The 19,842-nt window shown below is 37.7% G+C and overlaps 1 pseudogene; it reads right to left on the bottom strand.

The window, feature by feature from the left end:
* LOC129405083 (craniofacial development protein 2-like) overlaps nt 1-19,842 on the bottom strand; it is a 360,380-nt pseudogene that overhangs the window by 242,962 nt on the left and 97,576 nt on the right.

Below are 19,842 nucleotides of genomic sequence, written 5' to 3'. Positions count from 1 at the left end.
CTTTTACTTCCTGGATATTAACTGATGATGAACACCATGTAATATGCCTAATGACCAATAGGATGTCTTCTTCTTAAAAGTTCTCTCTAAGTTCTTAAGTTCTTAGAAGTTCTCATTAGGATCTCTTTTTGGGGATGCCTCTTTCTCTAATGGGTTTGCTTCTGAAGTTCACTTCAATGCTCCTTCCTGTTGAGAGATTATTTTCCAAGGGTTACCTCTCACAGTCACCCCTCTGCTCCAGCTTCACGTCCAGAGTCTGTTTCCCAGGTCTCAGACCAACTGAAGGTCAAAACAGTTCCCTTTTCTTCGTAGCAGAGAGTGTGATGTTATAACACTAGAGGTGATGACTCATTCCCAGGGTCATTATCTTCCCTTGCTTTCCCATGCTCATCCTCCCACTGTCCCCTCAAATTTATATTAAAATATATACTTTCATACAGCATTGCATTGGTGTCCAGTGAACACTGTATAATTTGATCACCATAGTAAGTCTATTTTCCCTCTAATGCTAGCGATTTTCCTAGTTTTCAGTGCATTAATGTTGCCCTTGAGTGTCCAGTTCTACACTGCATCCCACATCATTTTATGCTTGAGAATAGTTACTGCTGGATCTCGTGCAGCCATTCTGTCCTCCCAAAACAATCTACCTCTCTGACAGATCAGCAATCTGCTCTTCATGTCTCTGCATTTTGTTCTGTCTTGTTTGTTTTCCATTGTTTGTTTATTTTTGTTTGGGATTTCACATGTAATTTACATCTTAAAATGACGTTTTTTCCTCCTTCTTGTCTTACATGTGAGGTTCACCCTCCCAGCTTTTCTTATATTGCTATTGGCCCTTTTGTCTACATTAAATGGGTAGACAACTATGGGTCTAAAATCTACTAGGGGTCTAAAATTCAAAAGATGCCAGGTAAATATTATAAAATAATACATGATACAGAGTCCCTATTACTGTGAGCTTGGAGAACTCCAAGTCTACAGGAAGAAAAGACAAAATTCAATAAGCTACAGGGCAAAGAAGAATATCCAGTGTCTCCAGTGGGTGACATCTGTGGGGAAAGGGTGAGGGAAATATTGAGCTGGTTCTAACATACCCTGCAATTGAATTGCCACCTAGTGGAGAAATTAGAGATAAAGCATGGGAGCGTCTGACAATGATCCAGATTAAATGTTGCAACAGGCACTGCACAAAGATATTTTAATGCACTAGGGAGGTGAGAAATATTTTCTGCTTTAAATAAGATTATATTTAAGCTTCACCAGATAAAGTTGAATTTTCTTCCTGGGAGAAGAAAGAATATATTCCAGACCTTAGGCAATAAACTGTGAGATGAACTTGATTTTTAAGGTGTTTTAAATATTAAAATTAATCAGGAAAATAAAACATTCTTTGGATGAATGAAATAAAGTTGAAGAGTTTTGTTTAAGTTTATAGCAAAAAAATTTTGATAAAAAATTCTTTAATGATACTCAAAAATCAAATAATTAAATTGAGGACAGAGATTCCTTGAGAAAAATTAGAATAATTGTTAGGAATTAAGAAATTTTAGTTGGTATGCTTTCCAGAGGATGATTGGAACAGCTGTTGAACTAAGATATATTATGGCTACTGAGGACAAAATCGATTACCTTGTTGAGAGCAAACTTTTATTATTAATTATTCTAATTTCAGTAAACTTGTTAAAATAGTATTAATGTTTAGAGTTTTAATGTACTAAGCAACTGAATCTCAATATCACTTAAGTGCTCTGGACAATAAATATACTTATGTTAGTTCTTGGTCTATTTTTCCTTTCTGCCCCTCTGCTGCTCTAGTGCTTGGTAATTTCAGTTTTATAATTTAAGATCAATGATTTGTCCCCACTAGGACTGTCTAATTCTTTGTTTTATCTCACAGATAAAATAAAGGGTGAAACCTTTTGTTTGTGGATCTGAAATGATACCACAGCGGGTAGGGCATTTGCTTTGCATGCAGAGATTACTCCGCCTCTCTCAGAGATCCCAGCAAGCTACCAAGAGTATCTCGCCCACGTGCCAGAGCCAAGCAAGCTACCCATGGAGTATTGGATATGCCTAAAACAGTAACAAGTCTCACAATGGAGACGTGACTGGTGCCCTCTCAAGCAAATCGATGAACAACAGGATGACAGTGACAGTGATACAGTGATAACTTTTATTTGTGTATCACAGATGAAGGACATCATCCAATATTATTCAGACAGCAAACTTAAGAAAATAATATTATCATACCTGTTATGAAAAAGAAAAAAATAGTAAAATAAAAGGTAGTGCCTTTTTAAAGGTCAAACACCAAACAAATCTAGTTAGGCAGTAAATTAGAAAAATAGCATAAGAACACTTATAAGGCAGTTCAATAATTTTTAACACTACCATTTATTTGGAGGTTTCCTTAGTTTTCTTGTTTCAACTGAGACAAAACACTTAATACTGTTCTGTGCGATGATTACATAGTTCTTTCATGAAAGCTTCCCAGTCTGTCATTTCTCTGTCTCCAAATGACCATGTCTGCCTGTTTCCATTTATTGTATAAATCTTGTGAAGCAGTGGCAAGAATACAGCAGTTGGTATTCCTGAGACAGGTAAAAGGATTCATGAAAATATACAAGGAAAGAGGTGCTGGATATTTTAGAATAATATAAATAAGCCCTTATTATATCTTAGAACCATCAGATTATTTTTTACATCATATTAGATCAGTTTTTAGTTTATAGCCAAATTGGGAATACAAAAAGTTCCTATATCCTTCCTCTGCTCTCACTTTTTTTTTTATTATTAACATCTTTAGTTTTTGCTTGGGATCACACCCAGCATTGCTCAGATCTTACTCCCGGCTCTGTGCTCAAGGATCACTCCTGGTGGACTTGGGTTATTTTAAGGGGTTCCAAGATAAAAACGGTGCTGGCCACACCTTTGGTCAACACCCTACACACTACTATCTCTCCAGCCCCCTATTATTAACAGCTTCAAGATATATGGACATTTATTATGATGAACATCGTAATACTGAGGCATTATTGTTAACTACAGCTCATATTTCATTCAAATATATATATATGTATTTTAAGGTTTTTAATTTTTTATTTTAATGAATCACCATGAGACACAGTGGATTTTTGTTCTTAGTGTCTTTTTTTTCTTTTGGGGTCACACCCATCAATGCTCAGGGTTTACTCCTGGCTCTGCACTCAGGAATTACTCCTGTCAGTGCTTGGAGGACCATATGGGATGCTGGGAATCAAACCGGGGTCGGCTGTGTGCAAGGCAAGTGTCCTAACCGTTGTGCTATCACTCCAGCCCCCATTAGTGTCTTTTTTATGCTATAGACCTGTATATTATGTTGAGGCTCCTTAGCCCTTTCTGGAAATGAAACATTGTCAGATTTCAATATAACTTCTCGCTAATGAATTGTGTAACTGAACCCAGGTCCTCCACAAGCAGAGCAAGTGCTCGACCATCAAACTACATCTCTAGCAGGTGGTGACCTTGATTATTTGTCTGAATGAGTAATCATTGTATGTATCCGTTATAAAACTCTTCTGACCTCTTTCCAAAGAATACTTTAAGGAGGAGTTTATTAATGAGCTTCCGACATGTAAGGAGTTCGGAGTTATGTTTTATTTCTTAAGGGTGGAATAGTTTTATAAACTATTTGAAATTCTTTCTTTTCTTTTTTTGGCTTCTTGGGTCACACCCAGTGATACTTAGGGGTTACTCCTGGCTCTACACTTAGGAATTGCTCCTCGTAGTGCTTGGGAGACCATATGAAAGCCAGAGATTAAACTCTGGGACATGAGCAAGGCAAACACCCTACCTACTATACTATACTATCATTCCAGCCCCCACTATTTGTAATTTTTAAGCATGTGGGATTTGTCTCTTCTTTGCTATTTACCTATTTGTTTACTGTCATTAATTTACATTAGCAAGAGCTCAGATGCAATTACAGGACAAATATAATATTTGGAATATGAAATATTTTGATGTTACAATTTTGAGTTAAAAGGGCTGGAGCGATAGCACAGAGGTTGGGCGGTGGTCTTTCACGCGGCTGACCCAAGTTCGATTCCTCCACCCCTCATGGAAAGCTCGGCAAGCTACCAAGAATATCGAGCCCACGAAGCAAAGCCTGGCAAGCTACCTGTGTGTATTGGATATGCCAAAAACTGTAACAATAAGTCTCTCAATGAGAGACGTTACTGGTGCCCATTCGAGCAAATCGATGAGCAACAGGATGACAGTGATGATTATGATGAATAGTACTTTGTTTTACTGCTCAAAGTGTTCCAAATTTTTTCATTGGATTTTCACTGGTGTTGTTAATAAAAATTAAATTCAAATTTGATTTCAAAAATTTTGCCTCTTCGGGGGGCCGGAGCGATAGCACAGCGGGTAGGGTGCTTGCCTTGCACCTGGCCGACCCGGGTTTGATCCCCGGCATCCCATATTGTCCCCCCAGCACCGTCAGGAGTAATTCCTTAGTGCAAAGCCAGGAGTAACCCCTGAACATCTCTGGGTGTGACCCAAAAAGAAAAAAAAAAATTTGCCTCTTCTTTTGGATTACTCTTGATTATTTGGATTATTCTTAATTATTTTATTAACTTTGAACCCCACAACCTTTTTTAATTGTCTAGGTGATTTTTGCCTAGATAACTTGCCTAGGTAATTTTGCATTTTTATCTTGGAATTTTCTATAGACAATCATGCTATTAATACATATTTTGCCTTCACATTTGTTTAATTTTATTTTCCCATTGTATTGCTTTAGCTAGGACTTTCAGCACAATTCTGAGGAGTTAAAAGAAGGCTCACCTTGATTCTAATCACAGACAGCATTTAAGTCAGTCCTCACCAGTGAATGAAATGTTGGCTGTAGACATGATAGATACTCTTTATCAAGTTGATCAAAGTCTCTTCTATTTTTAGTCTTCTAAGAATTTAATTAAAAATGGGTGTTGGATTTTTATCAAGTGCTTTGATGCATCAATTGATATCATTCTTCTTTTGTAGCCAGTTTCTCTAGCTGAATGAATTCCAAGAATAAAACATTTTTGAAAATTTCGGATTAACTTTACTAGTCATTTTCTGTAATGATTTGTATACATTTTTGTATCCTAATTTCCATTGTTTTGGGAAAATATATGCATATATGATCACAAGAGATATTAGTATATTCATTTCTTGTAGTTTTCATCTACTTTATACATAATTATATAATGATCTCATAACAAGAATTATGATTTATTACTTTAATTAAGCTCTCTTAGAAATGATATGGGAAATACTATATTTTTCCCTTAAGTATTTTGTATACTGTATTAATGAAAATATCTGGTATAGTGCTTTCTTTCTTCCTTTTTTTAAAAAAGGTTATTAACTGTGGAGTTTATTTATCTATCTATAATCTATATCTTTTTTCATCTAGTTATCTATAGGCATTCAGGCGGTCTCTTATGTGATTTTTAATGATATGTGTCTTTGTAGAATTAAAGCTTTTTCCTTCCAGTTCCATCCCTCTCTTAAAGGTTTATGAATATCACTGAACTTTCAAAGAAACAGCTTATAATTGTAGTGATTTTCTTTATCATTTCATGTTTTAGTTTCATTGATTTCTGCCTATTTAAAATTTTATTTTATTAAATTTCTTTAAGTTTAACTCTTTCTTTGTGTCAGTTTTTAAGGAATGATAGAGCCAAATATCCCAACCACTGAGTCAAAACACTGAAATCAAGAAGCTCAAACTTTAACAACTCAACTTAGATAGGTATCTGTCAAGAGGGCATATGGGGGTGAGGCTTGGGGAAGTATGTGGAGGGAAGTTGACACTGGTGCTGGGATCAGTGTTGCAATATTATATAGCTAAATTAAACTATGGACAACTTTGTAAATAACTGTGCTTTAATTAAAAATATTCAAAAAGTTTGAAAAATTCAATTGTAAATTAATGTGTGTGGTACTAGGAAACTTCATTGGATTTTAAATCAGTAATTATTATCCAACTGAAATATTCTATCCATCAGTGAAGACTACAATTGAGGGGACAGAAATGTGTCCTACATTTCTTTCTCATTTGGTTTTGGTTTACACCCAACAATGCTCAGGAGCTACCCACCGCTCTGTGTTTGAGGGGTCACTGTCCTTGGTGCTTGGGGGACCATGCACTTCTGGACAAGGTGCAGACCCCACATGCGAAGCATATGCTAAGCGCATTGAGCTCTCTGTTCCCTAAATTATTATTGAATTATCAATCCTTTCTAGAGATGGATGGAATGGATCACATGACAAATTTGATTGCAGTTTTCTGTGTGTGGAGTGTCTTTTCTCTAAAACACATCATTTCTTCTTTATGAGCCAAGAGAAGTCAATGGTGTATTCATGCTGGCTATTTCAACCACAACCAATACTGTTTAGAATAAAAAATACTCAATTTTCAATAATTCTGACTTAGACACTATGGCAGTATCGGTATCAATTAAATCAGACAGCCATCCATTCCACACTGAAGCAGCATGTCTGATCAGTTTATTTCTGGAGAGTGAAAAATAACAGGAAAGATTAATGATGACAGTAAATTAGGTAGAAAACTTCTTCCTCCAGAGTCATAGGAAACCTGTAATAGGAAGATAAAACCTCAATATCTTTATCTCAGTCTGATAAATATTTGCATATCAAAAAATATGGGAGTTTATTATCTTGCACCATTGCAGTTTCCTCCTTTAGTTATCTTGAGTGAATGTGGATTCAAAATCCACATCCACTTCCTCTGAGGGGAAAGGAGAAAATTCTGCGGATGGGGCAAATCTGGTGATATGCTCGGTCGGCTCTTTCAGGGGCAACATCACATGCTCTCTAATTTATAGTAGCATGGTTCTTAGCAGGGGAATGAAATTAAGTGCATTATTTATGATTTCTACTTTGAGAATTGATAGGAAATTTATATTCATTTATCACTGCCCATCACATCTGATAATTCTTTTTTAGAAATATGAACTTGTAAATAAAATCTACTTTTATCTTGCCTTCCTAAAGGGAACTAGCATAATATCAGTAGACTTTTCTTACAACTATTTGAGTTACACAGTAAAAAACAGTTAATCAGACTGCATTTTTGGTTCAAAGTTCATGAAATCTTTATACAGTTGCCAATGCTTGTGAAATGCTGAGGTCTGTGCTAGGCACAAGACTATGGATTTCACATTCCATTTATGATTTACCTAAAAAAGCCAAACTAACAGCTGATAAAGATAGAAAGTCCCTCTAAAGCAAAAGGTGTGAGTAAAGAGCAGAGCCAAAACTTAACTTGCTCATTGCACACCAATACGTATCCTAATTATGTTACTTCCATTGTAGTTTCCATTTTTACAATAGTTTCTAGGAACATTAGAGAGATAGAATATCTGTTGCCAAGGCCAGAATGATAAAAGAGCAGGTAGGGCATTTATCTTACATCTTACATGTGACCCACCTGGGTTTGATCCATGTTATAGCATATGGCCTCCCGAACACAATAGGACATATCACTGAGTGCAGAGCTAGAAGTAAGCTCTCAGCAATTCTGAGTGTAACCCAAGGAAAAGAAAAGAGAAAGAAAGAAAGAAAGAAAGAAAGAAAGAAAGAAAGAAAGAAAGAAAGAAAGAAAGAAAGAAAGAAAGAAAGAAAGAAAGAAAGAAAGAAAGAAAGAAAGAAAGAAAGAAAGAAAGAAAGAAAGAAAGAAAGAAAGAAAGAAAGAAAGAAAGAAAGAAAGAAAGGAAGAAGGAAGGAAGGAAGGAAGGAAGGAAGGAAGGAAGGAAGGAAGGAAGGAAGGAAGGAAGGAAGGAAGGAAGGAAGGAAGGAAGGAAGGAAGGAAGGAAGGAAGGAAGGAAGGAAGGAAGGAAGGAAGGAAAAAATCTGTTCTGGTATATTTGGTAATATTCTTTGATAGCCACCTCACCCTGCCCACATACCAAATCCCGCAGGGTGGATAGGCTGTTCCTGGCGTTCTCTTCGAAGCCATCATCAGAGCCCTAGACAAATAAGGCGTTCAAACTCAGTACATCAGGATCCTCCATGACCTGTATTATGGATTCACAAGAAAGGTTCTCACTATTCTACAAGGAAGTGATCATTGATGTAAAGAGAGAAGTTCAGCAGGGTGACACCATTTCACCGAAACTCTTCAGTGCCACCCTCAAGAATGTCATTTGATGACTGGAATGGGAAGGAATGGGAGTGAAGATAAGTGGTCCGCAAATACACCAGCTCCGCTTCACTGATGACATTAGCCAAGCAGCACAAATGCTGGCTGACTTCAATTGTGAATGTGGAAAGGTCGGACTACAGCTGAATCTCATGAAAACAACGTTCATGAGAAACGGACTAGCTCCTGATGTTCCATTTGCTCTCAATGGAACGAACATCTCTGAATGCAGCAGTTTTGTGTACCTAGGTTGAAAACTCAACATAATGAATGACCTGGCACCTGAACTGCTCAGGAGGAAGAGAGCAGAGTGGAACACCTTCAAGAGTGTCGAAGAGGATGAAGGACCTCTGACTCTGGGCACATCTTTTCTACTCCACTGTTCTTGCTACACTAACATAGGCCTCAGAGACCTGGGCCTAAGAAAACAGGATGAGAATGTTATTTGGGTCTCCCAAAGAGGAATTGAAAGAGCTATGCTTGGAATACCATGTTTCACTGACGTGAGAGAAGAAATCCAGAGTTCTGACCTCTGTCAACAATCAAGAATCAGGGACGCTGTCTTATTTGCCAAGGCATAGAAAATCAGATGGGCCGGACACGTAATTTGATTTGGAGACTAACGTTGGACTACATTGGATTCCATGGGATGTCAAAAGAAAGTATGGCACCCACTTAGGAGATGGTCAGACTTCTTTGTCAGGACCCTGAACAAATCATTTGAGGCTCTTAATGTTCCTGGAACTAGTAGATACCATTGGGCTACACTAGCACATGACAGGGACGAATAGAGATGTTACTGGTGCCCGCTTGAGCAAATCAATGACCAACGAGATGACAAGTGATACAAGTGGTATTTGGTAAGTGTTTCTTGCATGAAGAAACAAATGATAGAAGAAATTAATTTCCATGATGTTATAGAATACTACATTTATAAATATGATTTGATAGCACAGCCGGTAGGGCGTTTGCCTTGCATGCAGCCTACCCAGGTTTGATTTCTTTGTCCCTGTCCCTCTCAGAGAGGCCAGCAAGCTACTGAGAGTATCCTGCCCTCACAGCAGAGCCTGGCAAGCTACCTGTGGCATATTCAATATGCAGTAACAAGAAGTCTCACAATGGAGACATTACTGGTGCCCGCTCGAGCAAATCAATGAACAATGAGACGACAGTGCTACAGTGCTACCTACTGTAAAGGAATTTTAGTTTACAGTAAAATTCTAAACTAATTTAGTTTAGAATTCTTATGGAATCTGTATGAAACTGCTATGCAGGTTAGTATAAAATGTTGCAGAAACCCCAAGCAGGGAACTGTTTAATAAGGCTAGAAGTTATTAGGTAGAGTTACAGGGGGAAATTATTATCTGATTTGAACTGTAAAGATTAGCAAGAGTTTCCCAGATGAAAACTAGATAATGATATTCTCAGCAGATGGATTGGAATCTAAAAACAAGTAAGAGAAGATAGAGTTCAGTGCTTCCATGGATAAAAATCAATGTCCCTATGTAAATAGATAATAGGAACAGCATTTCATAAGACTGCCAAGAAATATGATGGTGATCTTATTTATACTATGTGAGTCTGGATTTTGAAGCATTTAACACTGCCATATAACATGCTCAATGAAAGGCTTATCCATGAATCTCTTATGCTTTCATGGAATAAGGAACTTCTTTGAAAGATGGGTATTGACTCCTATAGCCATCACACTGCTTCCTGAGTGATAGCGAAACTTATTCTCAAGAGAATGAGCCTGCAAGGGGTGTATGATGGACACAAGAATCAACTGATAAGTCAAACCATAAGTATTGTCTTTTAATGAAGGAGAAGGAAAATGGTGAAATCTACATGCTTTGAGAAGGTTCAAAGCATGGAATTAGAAGGTTTAAGTCTCATGAAGCTATAAGAATAATGAATATGAAAGGAGTGCATATTCCCATGTATATTAATTGGTGGTCAAAATAATTTTCTCAGTGACACTTGAGAAGCCCAGCTCCTATTATCCCAATCTTGTCCTTGAAGGTCTAGAATGCTAAGAGGACATTGCTTGTTCCAGTGGAAACCTGAGCTTAGGTCTCCATTTCCCTCTCTTTGGAGTATATACTTTGAAATCTTGCATTGGATAAAACCTTCCTTCCTTCCTTTGAAACCTGCAACTCAGTACCTTTCTGCATGATCTGAGAGCTTTCTCTGGTATTCTGTCACCAAGACCAAGTCCTGGTTTCTGAGAATCTGTGAATATGGGCAATTCGGAAAAGGGGGCATTAGAAAAGAAATTTGGAGCTTGACTTTAATTAGAAGCAACTAGCAAACACAGGCACAAGGCACATTCTATCTTCTATTCTCCCCACTGATTCACCAATCATCCTTCTATTCTCCTCACTGATTTTCTTTTGCACACCTTAGCTCTAAAAAAATCCTCCTGACTTTTATTAAATCCTTACTGAGGCAGAATATACCAAAATGTCTCTTTCCTCCTATACTAAGTAGTCTAAATAAAATCTATTTTATTTTATCACTTCTAATAGGTGACTAGTATCATTTTTGCTTCTCTTATGTCCTTTACACCAGTCATCTATATTTCTGTCTCTGGTACAAGCAGTACTAGCCTATAAAGGGTGACATGCAAATATTTTTGAGTGCTTTATTAAAATTACTTTGTTACTAAACATTGCTCCCATCAAGGAGAAGTGACACTGGAAGGAGAGTTCTCTGTGTAATGGAGAACACTTAATCTGTGTAATTAAAATTTGGTTTCGCAAATCATTATTGTGCTTGCCTCTGGGCTGTGCTCACTTGGAAGCAGTTATTAACATCAGCAGTGCCTACCTAGCCAGGAGAGCGGCCTCCTGCCGAGGGGATTTCCTGGCACTTTAAACGATCAAACGAAATGATTTCCACATCAGTCATCGCAAATATGCTCATTTGAATCCTGGTTTTCTCTCGCTGGTTGGGGTGATTCTATTAATAAGATGGAGCTGGTAGATCACAATAGGAGAGAAGGTTGGAGTGAAAGGTTTCCTTTTGTTCAAACACAGGGCTGCTTTTGTGTTTGGTTTCCTAGGGTTAGATTTTTCTCCAGGAGCCCTGGGATCCCTCAGCTTGGAGAGGAGGTGGATTTATTCTGACAGGCATATGTGTCGGTGACCATGTGGGGAACAAGAACTTCAGAACATTGTGCATTGCCCAACCGTGCAGCATTTGCAAAGCCTTGCGAATCCGAACACTCTTCAGGGCTCTGTGTGTGCAGAAGACACCACCCCGGCCCCACAGAAACTCCGTGGTTCTGTGGTTGTGTTGCCTTCGAGAGTAAGGACGATAAAAGAGCTTAGAGAAGCAGAGCACAGGACAGACGGCCCCAGGAATGACCTTTGGGAAAAATCACTGTGTTATTAAATCAAATCAATAACATCTCAAGATCCCTTCAGGTGCAAAGGCAATAATGTTACTGTAACAGCTAATTTGTTGCCTCTGGCTCCAGGCCCTTCTAGGGGAAGGTGGGTGCATTCTTCCCTTGTCCACTGTTAAAGCTTTCAAAGGTGACCCGTTTGTTGGAGGGTGAATGGGAAGCAGAGTGGAAAGGGTCTTTTCTTTCGAAAGCATGAATGCACTGGAGCAGACAAGACAAACTTCAGCATTTTGTTGTTGTTGTTGTTTATTCAGCATTAAGGCTATGGAAACCTTAAACTGCAGATCTCTGGGAGTGGCCACAGAGACTACATGAAGCAACTAGTAAAACTTATTTTAAGGTTATAGAATGTACATTTATAAAAAAATTCATAAGAGGGGCTGGAGCGATAGCACAGCGGATAGGGCGTTTGCCTTGCATGCGGCCGACCCGGGTTCGATTCCCAGCATCCCATATGGTCCCCTAGGCACCGCCAGGAGTAATTCCTGAGTGCAGAGCCAGGAATAACCCCTGAGCATCGCCAGGTGTGACCCAAAAAGCAAAAAGCAAAAAAAAAAAAAAAAAAAAATTCATAAGAGGCCAGGTTTCCACTGAGAAATAAAATTTTCCTCCGGAGGCAGGGTGATGCCTCAAAGGACTAAAATATATGTGTGCACGTGGGCCCCCAGATCTCAGGCACTGCCCCAGGACTAACCCTGCAGCAATCCCGGATATGCCCACTGCACCCAGCCAAATTCCATAAATACAGCTGGCCTCCAAAGGTATTGGGGTACACAACAGGGGTTGGGAGGATCTTTCCCCATATTTCCTATCTCCTTTCCAGAGGAAAGTGTTTATATTATATCACAATGTCATTTATAAATTAAGTTTCACCACTCATGATACAACTGAATACATATGTAACATATGTATATACATGCATATTTATGATACATAGATGCACTAATAATCATTTAATAAAATATGTATTGTGAATAATATTAGTATACAGGTATACACATGGTATTGATTTCTATGCATATGCATATGGCTGTCTTCCCCAGGGCCCCTTGGAGGGGGTGGGCTTCAGCTCCGAAGACCTCCAGAGTCTAGCCACAGCCATGCTCAAGGCTCCTCTCCACACGTTCAGACGAGCGCCTCATGCATGAAGGTACTGGCAGACGAACCCAGGTGTGTGGGACTCGAGCCTGAGACCTCCAAGCCTGCTCTGATCAGAACTGGGCCTCTTCCTCCCAGACTTCCCATTTTCCAGTAGCTAGGTGGTAACACCCAGGGACTGCCCCTGGCGCTGTGTAATCCCACCAACAGCCAACATCCAGAGACTTTAAAACCAAACTCCCAGAAATGACATCTGATAGCCTACTTCTGCCTCTGGGAGAACCTGGCAAGCTATCTAGAGTTTCCTGCCCACATGGGAGAGCCTTGAAAACTCCCCATAGTGTATTCATATGCCAAAACCAGTAACAATGCTGGTTCTCATTCCCCTGACCTGAAAGAGCCTCCAATGTGGCATCGTTGGGAAGGACGAGTAAAGAGAGGCTTCTAAAATCTCAGGGCTAGGACGAATGGAGACATTACTGAGACTACTCGAGAAATTTGACAATCAACAGGATGATGATGGTGATGATGATGGTGATGATGATGATGATGCAGCATATAAGAATGTGCTATATTGGTGGTTCTACAGACAGAAACATCTATCACACTCAGTGCCAATAAAATTTTGTTTTTATAAGTTCACTTTAATAGCAATATTTACAAATCACTTGAAGATAATACAAATATTAAGGCAGGAAACCAAGAATATCAGAGTGATTGGTTGTTTTACTGCATCCAGATAATTTTTAATTTTATATTATCACTCTGTGGCTTAATATTTTCTCCCTGAGTTTTCGAGTCTACTGATAACAACTTAAAATAAAGAATGAAATAAAAAAATAGCCAAGGCACATTCATTGCTGTGATTGTTATTCAGAAACATTATTGGATTTTTTTCCTGTCTATAATTGGTAGTCTTAAAGTTATAACACCTCTTATTCCTGAACTGATATACGTTAATGAGACAAAATTATACACTGACTGTCCTTGGCATCAAATATCAAACAGATGAATATTTCATTAGGTTTATAATTAAGATATTATTTTGACATTGAAAGCTCTTGGTAGACTGGATCTCAATTACCTTTTTGAACTTCTGTCACTTTATTTGAACAGACACATCACATACATATTTCAGGATTTTAGACTAACACATATACTATAATTTTATAGCCTGAAAAAACCTACATTTAGTAGCACTTTATGGTCATCTGATACTTAAATTATAGTTAATGAAAGAAGAGTAAATTATTTAAGACTAATTTTTATAATACAAGAATAATTTATTATAAATAAACTTCAAGTATAGAAACATTCATATTAGACAACACGGTAAGAAGATGCTAGTGATCTTTTTAGCATCAGCACATAAATGAAGATGATTCTTCAGTAAATTTTCACGAGGGGGTATGCTTTATTACCAACAGGGTACCACTGCTAAAACCATTTCTGAAACTCTTTCTTTTTAGGAGTGCTTTTAAGCGTCTGTTAACCAGTAACAACCTTGGTCAAAGTCTTGGTTCTCTGTGAGCTGACAAAATATCTCGAAACAACCGAGCACATTTGAAACAAGACTAAGAGACGAGTGGTGGGGAGCTAGGTGCACTGCCAGGAATCAGTGACACGAGGTATTTTCTTTTCTCTGTGGCTTTTAGCCTATATCTGAATTCAGGGCCACCTGCAGAGTTTACCATAACAGGCTTTGAGTAAGATTTCTTCTTGTTTTATATACCTTGACCACACAAAGGAATATACAATAAATATTGTTAGCACATTCACTCATCTTTCTTAACTTTTCTCCTGTAAGGTTCCAGTTTAATACCAATACTTCCCATCTTGGCAAGGGATACTCTAAATTTCCATGATGTCTCTTATGAAATTTCAAGTGTGAGAATTATTTCCTCATCAATGAAATGAGCACTAATGCTCTGTTATGACGTTTTGTGAGAACTAAAGAATAAAATATATAAGATGTCTTATATATACTCTTTTTCGCAAGCTATAAAATGCTTGAAATATTCAACCTTGTCAAACATTCCAGAGTCAAAATACAAAAGCTAAAAGACTTAAAAACATACAGTCAATTCCCACCCATTTTAAAGTAGAATGTGAAAAGTTTTACAAATGTTCTCCGACATGCAACTCTGGTTCCAATACAGACAATTCTTCAGCACTGTTGATAAATTCCAGTGAAACTTTTCAACGTGAAGCAACCATTTTGCACTCTCTTCATCAATTTGCTCTTTTCTATAGGTGATAAAAAAAATAGGTGAAGGATAAACCTTAGCAGAAAATGGAGTATTTCAGACATACATACATTGAAACCAAGATATTGTGGATGAATTGTTATGAGGAAGGTATTTTTTTCTTCTTTCCCTTAAAAAAAGTAATTTTAGGAAAAACAAAGGAAACTGGTAATCCAAATATATGCAAGGCTTTTCAAACAGTATTTATTTTGGGCTCTTCAAGAGCTCAGCTGCAAAGAGAAGGTGCTGAAATGCTAATGAGGTGCAGATTGAAAGGAATTTGTGCTGGAGCATAGCCCTACAATGAGAAGCCCTGAGCACCACAAAAGACACGGAGCACAGAGCAGAGGGGCAGCCTTGAAATGAAATTGTCATCTAAATTGAGCTTTCTCACATACAGAATCCAGCACAACCAGGGAAATTCTTCTATAAGACTGGGCTATACATAAGAGATGTCTCTTCTGGAGGTTGCAACTCTCTTGAATGAATTGTTTAATTTGAGAATTGCTTTGTATTTTGTTTTTTCTTTCTTTCTTTCCTTTCTTTCTTTCTTTCTTCCTTTCTTTCTTTCTTTCTTTCTTTCTTTCTTTCTTTCTTTCTTTCTTTCTTTCTTTCTTTCTTTCTTTCTTTCTTTCTTTCTTTCTTTCTTTCTTTCTTTCTTTCTTTCTTTTTCTGAAGTGGTAGCTGTGTTTTTGAGATGGCTTTGGAGAAAGTAAACCAGAACTGATCATTACCTAAGGAGTCTTTGAAGAATGTCTTGGCCCATTGTTTTCTGTCTATGATTTGTCATTAAAGGGGGAATTCAGAGTAGTCTCCTTAGTCTCCTGAAGAGCAGTTTTCTGCCATTTATTTTGTAAATTTTCCATCATTTGTCTTAGATGTGGTAGAAGTACCTGCTGTGTTCATCTGCCACAATTGCAGGGAAGTCCATTCTTTTATCTTAGTTGACATTTCTTATTTTGTCATGCACAATTGTTTTTGAGAGAATTAAAACATTCAAATGAGATGAATGTAGAAAGAAGAGGTTGTTTAAGGCCTAACAGTGCAATTGTTCAGAGAAAATTTAGAGCTGATTTAGCACATTAGTGAACTATTTATGTGGAATTCTCTAGATAATACGTAGATGACCTGTGCTTAAGATACAAAAACGACCATTTCTTTCCCGAATACTATAGGTTTCAAATGGGCAATACATATAGGAAGAGATGAGGATTCTAAAAAATAAAAATATGTGAAATTTTCTGATAGTGATAGCTAAGATTGAGGTGAGAGAACTCTAGAAATACAACATATATCCCAGCGATACACATTGGAAAATTTCTAATTATTATGTGTTATTTATTGATTGGATTTTTGCTATTACCTATCTAGTCTTTAACCCCAAACTTATCCAAATCTACTGGGAATAATAATTCTATGAAGGCAGTGACCTACAAAAATAAAACACCAGATTTTAAAAAATGTCATTATTTACTTGATAGTATTTGGGATCATAAGGCCATACCTGACAATGCTCAGGACTTATTCCTGATTTTGTCCTCAGGGATCACTCCTGGCCAAACTCAGGGAAATCATATATTGTGCCAGAGATCAAACTGACCACATAATGTTATTACTAAAAGTTTTTATTAGGGTATCATGATTTACAATGATATTAAAATATTTATGTTTTAGACATCTAATTTTCCACACTCGAGAGTGTGGAAAGGTCAGACTGCAGCTGAACCTCAACAAGACGATGCTAATGAAAAATGAACTAGTCTCTGACTCTCCATTTGCTCTCAATGGAACAAACATCTCTAAATGCAGCCGCTATGAGTACCTGGATCGAGAACTCAACATGAGGAACGACTTTGCTCCAGAACAGAGCAGGAGGAAGAGAGCAGCGTGGAACGCCTTCAAGAGAGTCGAGGAAGTGGTTAAGAGGATGAAGGACCTCCGACTCCGGTCACATCTTTTCGATTCCACCATTCTTCCTGCACTAACATACGCCTCAGAGACCTGGGCCCATGCAAACAGGATGAGAATGCTATTTGGGTATCCCAAAGAGCAATCAAAAGAGTTATGCTAGGAGTGTCATGTCTCACTTAAGTGAAAGAAGGAATCCAGAGTTCCAACCTCTGTCCACGGTCAAGAATCAGGGACACTGTTCGGTTTGCCAAGGCATCAAAAATCAGATGGGCTGGACAAGTAATGCGATTCAGAGATGACCGCTGGGCTAGAGCTGTTACTGACTGGATTTCATGGGACGTCAAATGACCATGTGGCTGCCCACCAACGAGATGGTCAGACTTCTTCGTCAAAACCCTGAATGAATGGTTTGAGGCTCTTCCTGTTCCTGGAGCGAGCAGATACCATTGTGCTACACTAGCACGTGACAGGGACAAATGGATGTTACTGGCACCCACTGGAGCAAATTGAAGATCAACGGGATGACAAGTGATACAAGTGACAAGGTATCTAATGTCACTGTACCACATCTACCACTAGAAAGCAAATATTCATTCCTCCTTCTCTATGCGTATTATCTTTTCAAGAGAGGAGGGATTTTGTTTTCTGTTTTTAAATTCTAAAATCTGTAGTTGGAGAGATTATAGAGCTCATTGTTATTGCTGGGTCATCAGGGCTAGCTTCTTTATGCACTAAGCCTGGGGAGTTTCTGAGTTGCTTTATCATTATGTCCTTTGTAGATTGAGGTTGTTTCTTGTGTGATGTTGTGTGGTTAGGTCCCTACAGTTAAGATGTCTTTCATGTTTAAGGTGTGAACAACCACTGAGCAAAGTGGTGCAACCATGCCTTCGTGGGCCCGGTTCACTCCTGGCCTGTATAGCAAAAATGGCATCTCTGAGTTTGCTCTAGAGCCCCCCAACGCGACGTGACAACTCACCTGCCTAGCCTTTCTTCCTAGTAGTTTTCTCTATTTTAATGTTTTTATTATGTATGTGAAGATAGGGAAAGAGCTGTAAGAGAAATATTAAGAATTGAGTAGGAGAGAAATATGGAAAATGCAACTTCTTATAAGAATATCTAAAGTTATTCCAAAGTTGGTAACCTCCATAGATTTCCTACAACTTGCATGTGAAAATCAGATTTCTCTATTTACTTAGTTTTTAGTTTTTGATCTACATTCTGCAGTATTCAGGATTTACTTCTGGCTCTGTGCTCAAGGGATACTCCCAGAGGCACTCAGGGGACTATATCTGCTCCTGGGAATTCCAGCCAGGTCAGGCACATGTAAGGCAAGCACCTACCTCCTGGATTATCTCTCCAACTCTGGATTTGCTTTTATTTAAATGCCACCATTCAGTGTTAATCCAAATTCCTGAAAGTTTAGGGACACTTGGGGAAACTTAGCTGCCATCTGAACATTTTCATGCTGGAGTTTTGAACATCTTCTATTCTACCAACTACACTTCACTACATCCACATACTAATAAAATCTAAACTCCGGAGTGGGCCCAAGCTGCTTTGCACAGAGATCCAGGCTTTACCTGGTAAGACTTGTTAGTGGACCGATTTGCAAAAGGAAATGTCTCCCAAACTTGATCTGAGATAGAAGCCACCCACGGGGACTGTCATGACTAATTTCTCTAGGAGCACACGAGAACTTCCTGGTGGAAAGAAATGTTATGCTTGAATAGTAGAATTTCTAGCATCCTCTTTCTGGGGAAAATTGGTACTCCTGAAAAAATTCTAAGTGACTTTCTACTGAGCTTTAACGGGATTAAGTAATATTCTAGAAACTTCACCCATCTAATTGACCATCAGTGAATAAATCTGTGACCTTTCAGGAAATTTTCTTTCTTTTTCATAACTAACATAATTATCCCTATTTAATAGACAATTTAGCAAGGTTACATTTTTAAGCTTTTGTGTGATAAAATAGCTACAAAGACTGAGTCATCAAATTAGCCTCTTGTGCAAGTTTATAATAAAAATCTGGCTGATCCTTAGAACCAGATTTTCTGAAAAGTTCTCTTATACATGTGGTAGGACATTTTGATTACCTAAAAGCAACTAAATATAATCCGTGACTCAGGTGGTTCTCACAGCTATAATTTTATAAAATAAACACAAACAAAAAAGCAAAATGTGCCTATATTGGAAATGTCATTTGTGTTTTAGGTAAATATATTTGAATATTATCTGTTGGAAAAAAGTTTCAAATTTTCTATACAGTACAGAAAGTAACTATAGGTGTTGGTGGGCTTATGGTATTGCTTAATCAAACTCAGGTCTGTTGAATCTAAAATGCATATTTGATTTTTGAAGACTTTTAACAGGCAATCCTGATGATGTATTGATTATGTTGAAATGATCATATTTGGAACTGATGGATAAATAATTAGTAAAATTAATTTTAACTAGTAAACATTGTCTTAATACCTACAAATGCATTTGCCAATGCTCTTAAAAATAATAGTAAGGTTTTGATTGGGGATTTTTATATAAAGGATTCATTTGGTTTTTGCCTGTCATTTCCAAGAATGTTTGGTGTAAAAACTGTTAACTTTGTTTTCCATCCAACTGTTAATGAAAAAGCTTTCCATTTCAGAACAAAATAACAAGAGTAAATAATTATGTATTAAAACACAGCAGTAGTTTAGTTTTTCTGCTTAATAAATTGTTAAGTGTTCAAAATGTACTATACCCAGAAGACAACACAGTAAATAATGCAGGTATGATTTCTTCCCTGTTTTCAAGGTAGACAGAGGACAAAAGTGCTAACTACAGCCACAACTGCAGGAAGTTAATAAAGAGTTTTAATTGGTAACTGACTAATAACTGTTGATGTTTAGTCAGAGGACTTACTTAAATGGAAAGGTCTGAACTGCTGTTTTGATTTAGTGGGTGCTAACTGGATGTCTTAATGATCCTTATATATTAACTAGGGA

Source organism: Sorex araneus, chromosome 5 (genome assembly GCF_027595985.1).
Source record: "Sorex araneus isolate mSorAra2 chromosome 5, mSorAra2.pri, whole genome shotgun sequence".
Lineage (NCBI taxonomy): Eukaryota > Metazoa > Chordata > Mammalia > Eulipotyphla > Soricidae > Sorex > Sorex araneus.
This window is presented reverse-complemented; position numbering and strand designations above follow the sequence as displayed.